The following is a 9902-nucleotide window of genomic DNA, read 5'->3' on the forward strand; positions in this document are numbered from 1 at the left end:
CCCCATTACCTGTAAAGCGCTTTGAGTGGAGTGTCCAGAAAAGCGCTGTATAAGTGTAGAAGCTAATTAAACTATGTTTATTTTTATAACACCCAATTGATGAATTGGGTGTTATAAAAATATATAAAAAGGCAGAGGAATTAATTTCCTCTGCCTGTGCTAGACATACACCTGGTGAGAGTGTCCAGGAACTCAGTTTGCATTTCATCCACATCATGTGCTCCCAATTGATTTGGAGACAATTAATTTCTGTTTGGCTAATTCATTTCTTTGTTTCATTCTGCCCCAAAACTTTCACAGACCCAGGATTCATGCCGTCAGCCTTCAATGGTGGTCTTCTGTAATAGTAATGATGCCAGAGCTTTTCAAAGATTGTTAATTGTTTACCAGGAGTCTAAGTCTATCCTCCAAAAACTCTTATCTCACCTTAGATTTAGGTAAATTTTTCACTGTTCTGTTCTTAGAGGTTAGTAACCTTTGCATTAGGATTGGACTTCTTAATGACAGTAGATCCAGTCAAATTTGTGTCAAAATATTATATATAAAAATGGATTGGATAAAGTCCATAATCTTTTACCTTGTATCTTCAATCAATTCTTTGACTTTCTCCACCATGACATGGCACTGAGTGTTTGGTTTTTATGATAAATGTCCTTTAATACCGAGCATGAAAGTGGCAAACAAGAAGACGTCCATAAGCTTCAAGTAGATAGCTGCAGCAGAATGCGTAGACTCAAAAGAAACAATCAAAGGTTTATTCCATGATGAAAATAGAAGAAAAGAAACACAACCTTTTGAAGAAGGCTCCACAACTGAAATGCTGTGTTTCCTTTCTTCTCTTTTCAGTATGGAATAAACCTTTACTTATCCATAAGCTTCTATAAACTTTCTGAGACTATGTGAAACTACCAATTAACTAAAAAACATTAGATGGTTAAATTTAGTGCATTTACTTTGAACATCTTTACCACATATGAATACTTCTGGATATTTTGTATTTAGAAACATAAGTAAAGTATTTATCCCAGCTCATCAATGGTGTGAATAAACTTAAAGAGGCTACTGTACATACTTAAAAATAAAGAATTTTGTAATGTATTAATATGTCAATTTGCCATGACATATTAAACATGACAAAGATCTAAAATTGTTTTTCCTAATGCACTGGATGATTTTGAATGAGCGTCCTAACCTGTTAAAGAGCATATTGTGTGCTTTGTTATTCAGCTACAACATGTCTGAAAATAAACTTTGATAAAACAAAACATTGCATAGAAATAACACTATGTTGTGACATGGAGAGTAATATGGCTGAGTTTGTTGGCACAGGAAGGCTGAAGCATAACATGTCCTGCTTTACTGCTTGTTTCTGGCTTGTCAAATTGAAAATAGAGTCAGTCCTCTTTAAACATGTTACGCTTGAAGTCATTCTGTCTTTCTGGAGTGCTTGCTGGAAGAGTCTTCCCTCTGTGAATTTTTCTTCAGCCTTCATCTATCAGGAATATTGTCCTCACACCACACACAGGCCAAACGCAGTTCCAAGATCCGTTTGACAAACTCATCATTTGTGTTCGTGTGGAGAGACGGGGAAGGGAGTTCGAATAAAAATAAAAAATAAAAACCCAATGGAGGTGGAACATTTTTTAATTGGATTTTTCAACAAGATGCCTATCAGCTAGAACAGTATCTCTACCTAGGAGAAGGAAAATTTATAGTGATCGGCATTTTGTATGAATTTTCTGCAAGATGGGTTTATGCCTATCAAGGCCATCTGGTACTAATAGAACATCAATTGATGTGAACAGGAACAGAGACCAATTTGTTTTCTCACTAGGGGGCTGAAGGCTGGATGGTGAGTCCCCCTTCTGCGGCACAACAGAGAGAAAGGCTCCTGCTTGCCTTGCTCTCCTGGCTGTATGGCACTATCCGGTCTGTGGGGGAGCCTTAGGCTGCCGATGTCCGTCTCTGCAGTCGGAGGACACGAGCAGGCAGAGGCTCAGCTCACAAAGCAGGATCATAGGCAGGATGAGATTTGATTAACAAATTGACAGTCCTTTCTTAGGGACAGCAAATGCTTATTCAGTCGGTCTGTGGACGTGTCTGTGTTAGTGAGCTTCAGTAGCGCAGGGGGACAGGGAGGCTGGAGGAGAGTGGGGGTGGTGATATCTGTGTGTGTGCGGGGCGGGGGGGTAAATACTCACTGCAGCCACCAGCCAGCTGGAAGCCTCATCCCTTTGTAGACCGTAACTTTCACATCGCGTGTTCACTTTACAGGGAAATACAACTGGTGCGCATTGTTCAAGGATTCTAACAGTCATTGGCTGATTTTATTTTCTATAGTTCTTGGTTTCTTTTTTTGTTTTCCTTTGCAACTAAATAATTTGAGGCTAATGACTGCAATTCATCACGCATGCTTAATTTACCCAGGAATATACAAAAACTATCCTGTTTATTCACAGTACGGACACACTAATGCAGAGCTCGCTGAGGCACCTAATGCTTGCACAGTTTAGATTTCTTACTAGACAGCAGTTTCATGTTTTATTTTTAATAGGTTTGTCACAGATACAAGACAATGATGCGGCATGTTTAAGCAAAGATAAAATATGACAAAAGACCTTTTGATTCAGACTCTTTAGACTTGGCTCCAGCAAACCTTTCTTTTTTCTTTTTAAGGAAATAATAGATGCCTAGTTGCGTAAATCCCACCCCCGTCCAAGGGAGCTACTTTGTCTTAATTACCTCAGGACGAGCGAGTGGCCCCCGAAGCAATCATCTTTGTTTGTTAAAGCAGCCGTTATCTGCTCCAGTAAGGTCCATAAATAAAACATGGCCAAGATTACAATGTCATGTTCCTGAGGACTCCAGACCCCGGGACCTGATCACAACAGAATGCACAAAAACATCCCAGAGCACAGTAACACAGAGGAGAGAGGCTTTCTTTTTTTATCAGATGCCTGCTGCAAACCTGTCAGGCCTGAATGATCTATCACAGACTGATTATAAGTTTCAAAGATGTAAATAACCTTTTCAGTAGTTCAAGGTGGGATGTTGGCTACATAGGTCATTTGTTTATTTTATTACTCTCTACTGGAGAATCTGTGTGTAACTCCCAAGTGAGAGGAAGCAATAAATAATGACCTTTGTATTGGAATTCTAATCACTGAAGTGTTGCCTTGTGTACGCATTCCTGCAAATACAAGCAGAAAATAGACAATTGTAGCTCTGTAGGTGAAACAAGGTCATCGACTAATTAATTAACTACAGTAAATATTAATAATAAACTTTGTTCTAGCTAGATTTTACAGAGATTGTTGATTTGTGCTCATTTGCCAATTGTAATCTTTTATATCTTTTTAGACTTGTAATCTCGAAATATTTCTCGAAATATGTGTATTCCTTTCCCATTTGCAATTAATAAATACTAATCAAGTAGGGTTTCTTGCTGCGACCTGCTTAAGAGGGATGGAGACCCAACATATGTTCGACTCGTTCCTCTTAAGTCTGCACTGAGCCATCTCCCAGTTTTCACACTGAACTGCTGCAGTACTATTGGATTCATGATGCAGATCTCACTGACAAAACTGCACTCTCAGCTGTCTCTGAAACATCCCAGCATGAAGTTAAGGCTTCCCAGCTTAACCAGCCTCAGACATAAGAATCCCAGATACAGTTTGTGGCACAGCCGAGACTCAGACTGGAGATGTCTGGACTACAGGGCTCAACCATCTCAGTCATTTTTCCTGATGAAGAAATAGTTATCTAATAGTTAAGAGTCATGTTCTTATAAATGAGCTTATTTAAGTTAGTTACATCTGCAGCAGGGGTGGCATGGCATAGCGAGTAAGCCTTTGGACTCCAGCCTGACAGCTTGTAGGTTTGAGTTCCCTCTGCAGTTACTACACTTGTACCCTTGAGCAAAGCATTTACCCCAGTGACTCCAGTCCGCCCAGCTGTGTGAGAGCGAACCAACATTGCAGGGGGACAAGTCGACAAACAGATCTCTTTTACAGGAGTCAAATTACCTCACCGGAAACCAGGTAGAGCTCTGGTCCGACAACCCACTGTGGCTCTGGTGTGGAATTTAATTTTTATTTTTACATTTTTACATTTAGATCTAAAGTATATATTTACCTAATAGTGTGTGTAATTTGACAAATTGCTTTGTTTAACATTTAATTGTTTCAGTCCTACATAGCTCAGCATTTGGTAGTGAAATACAGGATGGTACGTCATCCCAGAAATGGAAGTGTTACTTCCACATGTCTGGAATGAGAGTTCATAAGTCCATCAACAAGAGGTTAAAACAGATTTTACATGGGATCTCTTGTAATTGAAAAAGACAATGAAGAAACTAACCTCTTCTCAGCTGAATGTTCTTCTCTGGTACACCCATCACCCAGATGTTTAATTTCAATTAACCCAGACTAGATTTGGAGCAACAAGCACTAACATTGTATTAAAACTAAAATTAAAAAATATCATCAATAAAGTTACTTACTAAAAAAAAGAAACTTTTACAATATGCTTTAAATCTGTTAGGTTATTTTTATTTTCCCTGATACAGATTCCCTTTGCAGTTAATTTTACAATTTTGACAATAACAATAATAGTAGAAATGTTTCTTAATAGAGGGAGCGAGATAGAGTAATTCTGTTCTTATAAACTTTCATAATGCTTGGACCACCTTGAAAAAAACAACCCATTTTAAAATAGACAGCCTTTCTGTTTGTTTTTAACGTTTTGCCTTTAGTGGTCAAAATCTTTTGATACAATCTCTCGGCTTAAAATAAACAGATTCACAATCACATAGGACAAATCCTATCAGGGCAAAGGCAGCACAACAATCTAGGTCAGTTTTCAAAATTACTGCTAAAGGCATCATGATTAAGGAGCATAGAAATGTAGCAAAGAAGGTTCACTAAATCAGTAATGAATTAGGTACTTTCTATTGCTTTCTAACACAGACAGCTAATACTTATTTTTCTTGTTCATTTTTTATGGTGAGGAGGAAAAAGGGAATAATGTATCTTTGTATCAACAGTACAGAGGATAATTTAGAATAAAACTTTCTTCTTTTTTCACTTTTCCCATTTCTAAAGCTTAACATCATTGTCTCAAACCTTTCTTTCATCTTAAGACAAAGATTTATGTAAATCTTCAGTCCCTGCGTTAATGCGAGGAACTATGTGAGAAATAGCATTCCTAAATCGTGGTATTGTTGTTGAAAATGACAAGGCAGCCTCTTAATCCCACAATGCGATCATCCAAATGTGTCATAATGCTGTGTGTAGGCAGGCAAATCTGAATATCAAAAAGGCGCCGTGCACCTCAGGAGCAGTCTCATTTCTTCTGAGTGCAGTTTTAAAGAACTCACCCTTTTGTCACTTGAAAAAAATACATAAATGTGAAGTTGAAATGATTGCAGCTGTTTGTAGTTGTAAAAATTAAAAACTAACCGATTTTTTTTAAAATTTTTACTAATGGCAAGACTGCATTTCAACACTAAAAAAAACTTAAATACTTTTTGAAATTGGAAGCATTTGGGAGTTTAATCACAACATATGGGAAAAGGTGATCAATTTCTGCTTTTTAAAGAGCCTGCTTCTGCAGGAGTCACCACTGGTGCAGAAACTGTTCCACTGTCTATGTTGTGCCCAGCAGTAGCTCTCAAGCATCAGGCAGAAGCCTAATAGTTTAATAAATAAATTAAATCTTTGATAATTTTCTGCCTTCCCTGAAGTGATCAGTCACCTCTTCAGAAGGGATCTGACTTGTGTGTTACATCAGATTATCTGAGAAAATCCTTGAGGGAAGTTGATATAGGATTACGTGCCCTAACATGTCGTTCTGTAACGACTTGAGAGTGCTCGCCTCTGTAGGATAGGGGAGCCAACAAAAACCATCTCTCATCTGTCCTGGTTTCTATCAGAATCCTCCAGGATACTCAAGTAAAAAGAGAAGGATGGAATCACAATGGGGAAGACCCACTTACAGGCTGGTTTGGTCAAATTCCTCAGACATGTTGCCCTTTGTTGCATCACACTTTTTCTGATATGCATTTATCTCAGTTGTTAAATATATTTTTTAACTTTCTACATTTTCTTAATGAGCCTTGTTATATTTGCATTTTATATGTGTTTTTCATTTTACAGAAAACATCGTTTATGAGTGGAAAGTGAGATTCCACCGGTTCGAAACATGCAGGAAACAACCATACCAATCAATTGGATAAGGGAATGTCTGCATTTAAAATGATGGGAATAATTACGATGGAAGTCTGGGGAATCCTTTGATTAGCCATGACACCCTCATAGAGAGATTTTCCATTGAGAGTTTTGATCTGTTACTTTAATTAAGTGCGGCCCCTTTTTACACGTCCCCTTGCTGTAGGTACAAGAATTAAACCTCACTCCTTTCCCCGTTGTGTCTTTATTTACTTATTACTGTCAGCCATTTAAAATCATGACCATCTCCAAACAGTGAATTCCTAGGCTGTCATTTAAAGCCTTGTCCAGAATTTGTCAGACAGGGCTCTGCTGATCTCCTGTTCCAAAGACACAGCACCTGTCAACAGCCAGGCTTCAAGCTGAAGACGATCACACAGTTACTCATCTTAAATGTCTTTAAATCATTCTGTGTCTATCAAGTACCCCATGTGGCTTTCAGTATTTTGCTGCTTTCACCGTAGTTAAAATGGGCTTTATTCTGAGGTGTGTGTGTGTGTGTGTTTGTTTGAGCAGAACTGAACTTGAGCCTGCCATTTGTCCTTCAGACATAAACACCAAACCCTTAGACACTATGATACATAAGACAGTTACAAACAGAAAGGTCTGAAGTTCTGTTTCTCGTTTTGAGCACCTCCTTCAGCCAGACCTGTGGGTCACACTGAAATCATACTGTAAGGCGCTGTCAGTTGTTTAGTGTTCACATTCTATTTTTTTTTAGTTTTGTCTTCTACTTGACAGAATATGACTTTGTTTTTCGAGAAGAACCCAAGTAGAAGCGTCTTGCACTTCTCTTTGCGCTTGTGCCTCCTCATTGGAAATGTTCTGCTGAGGTTCACCTTTTGTCAGGCTTTTGTTTTTGTTTCAGACACTAACCTGCAGAAGGTGTTGCATTCTTCCTCCTGGTGCTGTCTGATTGAGAGATCCACTGCTGTCAGCCTGGCCCTGTTGGAAACTTATCTCCCCACAGCTTCCAAAGCCTGGGCTTCTTGCAGTTGTGTGAACGCTGAGGAATGTCAGGTGTTTCAGGAAATGTATCTAGCTCAGATGCACTGTCTCTCCACAGCTCACACTTTTCCTTGCTAATTTAGGAAGTGTGCTGAAAGAGCAGTGTCTGAAGTGTGGCACCATGTCCTTCTGTTCGTGTTTTCACAATTGTAAGCTCTCCACTGTGAATGTAATGAGAAATGATTTGAGAAAAAAAGTATTTGTGGGATAGAAAAAAAAACATCTTATTTTGGGAAAAATCTGCATTTTTTGCAGGAACAAGAACTCTTGGGAGTTTTATCATTATTGTGAATTACTGTCTTTTTGAGGGGAGGATTCTAAGTCCTTGATAGTGTGTACATGATGGATAAGGATAGGTTTTTATTTAGCTGAATATTTAAACTTGGCTGCCCTGGGAAATCGTTGTCTTGATAAGTATTCTTTGTTAATTTGCAACTTTAACATTCATTTTACTTTGTATCTTGAAACAGAACAAACAAGAGTTTCTTGTGAAAACAGCAAACTGTTAACACCTGAAAAAAGAGAAAGGTGTAAGAATTGTGTGGGTTTCAGAAACCCACAGTGGAATGGCTGTAAGCCATTTAAAAAAAAAGATTATTAAAGAAAAGGATTTAAAAAACACTGTTTATAAAATAAAACACATAAATCGTGAGTGATAATGACAAGTATTTTAAAATTTATATATTCATAAAATTATAACAAAAATAAAAAAATATGAATGTTTAATGTTGCAAAGGATCTGCTTGGCAATTCTCTAAACAATGCCCCTGTGAAGAAGACGAATTCTTCAGAAGATAAATTAGACTGGATTAAAAAAGACGAATGTCTTTCTCCATGTGGCACTTTTGATATGTGGAATATTCAACCAAAAAGTCTTGGAAGTTTTGCAAGCCCAGAGGTTGCAGTGCGCTTTTGAATGTGTAACAAGACAAGGGCCCGAGAATCATCAGGAAACAACTCAGATGCACCTATAATTCCTAATATTGGCAGCATCACTTCATTTCAGTACGGAAGTGGTTTTGACATGTAGAAAAAAAAGTGACAATTACCCAGTGGAGCAGAAGCTGAATGTGACATCCCAGATTCCATTTGCATGAGTACTTGTACTGTTACAATTTGGAAATACAATACAAGAAAGGCCGAAGTAAAATCCTAAGAACGGAATGCATTTTTTATTCCTATTGCTGCCTGTTCTCTCTTTTTGTGTTCAACGACAGTTCTGCTGCCTTATTACCCACAGCAGTCTAACTGGATTTAGACTTTCTAGCAGCTCAGCCTCCAGTGTCATTTAACTGGTCTAGCTGTTTGCAGGCAGCACTTTCAGTGGAATGTACGAAGAAGGCGCCTGTCAGTTTTCTCTTCCCATGCTGAGCTAATCCTCCCTGCAGGGCACTTCAAAGAGCACGGTAGTCAAGGATATGGTTAATTACTGAATCTCCTTGAAACTGATGCCAAATCAAGACTTTTTCTGGTCCAGCTGAATTCTGTCTAGCCAGGACTAATTGTGGGCCCTGTTTCATTCTAAAAGGGAAAAAAAAGACATGACAAAATCTCCATGTTAAGAGTGGACTCACCGTTCCCCTGATTTTACTCTCTTTGGTTTTAAAAAACCCAACATAAATTTAACTTTTGTCAAGAGAGGTCTAAGGTATGGCTTGATCTGTGTGTACATGATTTCTGATGCAAAAGTAAATGATCTAGATAAGTGTGTATATATGAAAATCAAGCTTAACGGTAGAAATTGGGTGACACGTCTTTGCACAGAGGATTGTGGGAATGTGAATGCAGCATTCTAGCCACATCCTTGAAGCCAATCTGTAGGTTCCTTGGATACATTCATTCATCCCTCCACACGCAGCAGTGTATACAGTATGTATATAGGATAGCGCCAGTATGTCAGTGTACGAGCTGCAAAGGAATAAGTAGAGGTTAAAGCTCAGCTGAAAGGCAAAAAGAAAGAAAAAAAAAACAAGTTTCAGCTGTGGAGCCTCTTCAGCTTTGTGAGGGGATGAGGGCGAGATCAGGAATATGAGGCAAAGCATGGGTAAGGAGAACAAAAGAAAGGCCAGAATGTTAAAAGGTGTTGATATGATATTATATATCCTATTATATGTATACCAGTGTATACATATTATATACGTGTGGGTGTATGTAAATCCAGTCCTTCATGCATGCACACATATATTTGTTTCTGTAGTCACACCATATTGTGAAGTGAATATGTACAAAAGGAACCACTACTGTATGTACCTTAAGCTTGCTGCTTATCTTACAACCAAGCTAACGCCGGCTGTTATAATAATTATAGGTAAGGCTTGTTCATGTAGCCACTTTGATTCTATCAATCCCAAAGTTATGTTTTCCTGATGCAGAGCAATTCTGAAAGCTGTTTTGCCACAGTGTTCATAATTGCACATTACAGTTCGCATTTGCCACAAAAATAATATTTATCCTCTTAAAATGTTGTATTTTTTTCAATTCCATACTCTGTCATTACGAGAAAAGTTAAATTAAAGTCAAGCATTTTGCATCTAATTGCAGGATACATGCTATGATAAAAGTAACTTGAACTAGATCATTTATACCTGGGAGCCAAAACTACAATCCTTAATCCCTGACATTAAGTGGTATTTTAAAACAACAAAAATGTTTTAAAAATAAATGAGG

The sequence above is a fragment of the Lepisosteus oculatus genome, chromosome 8, assembly GCF_040954835.1.
Source record: "Lepisosteus oculatus isolate fLepOcu1 chromosome 8, fLepOcu1.hap2, whole genome shotgun sequence".
NCBI classification, from domain to species: Eukaryota; Metazoa; Chordata; class Actinopteri; order Semionotiformes; family Lepisosteidae; genus Lepisosteus; species Lepisosteus oculatus.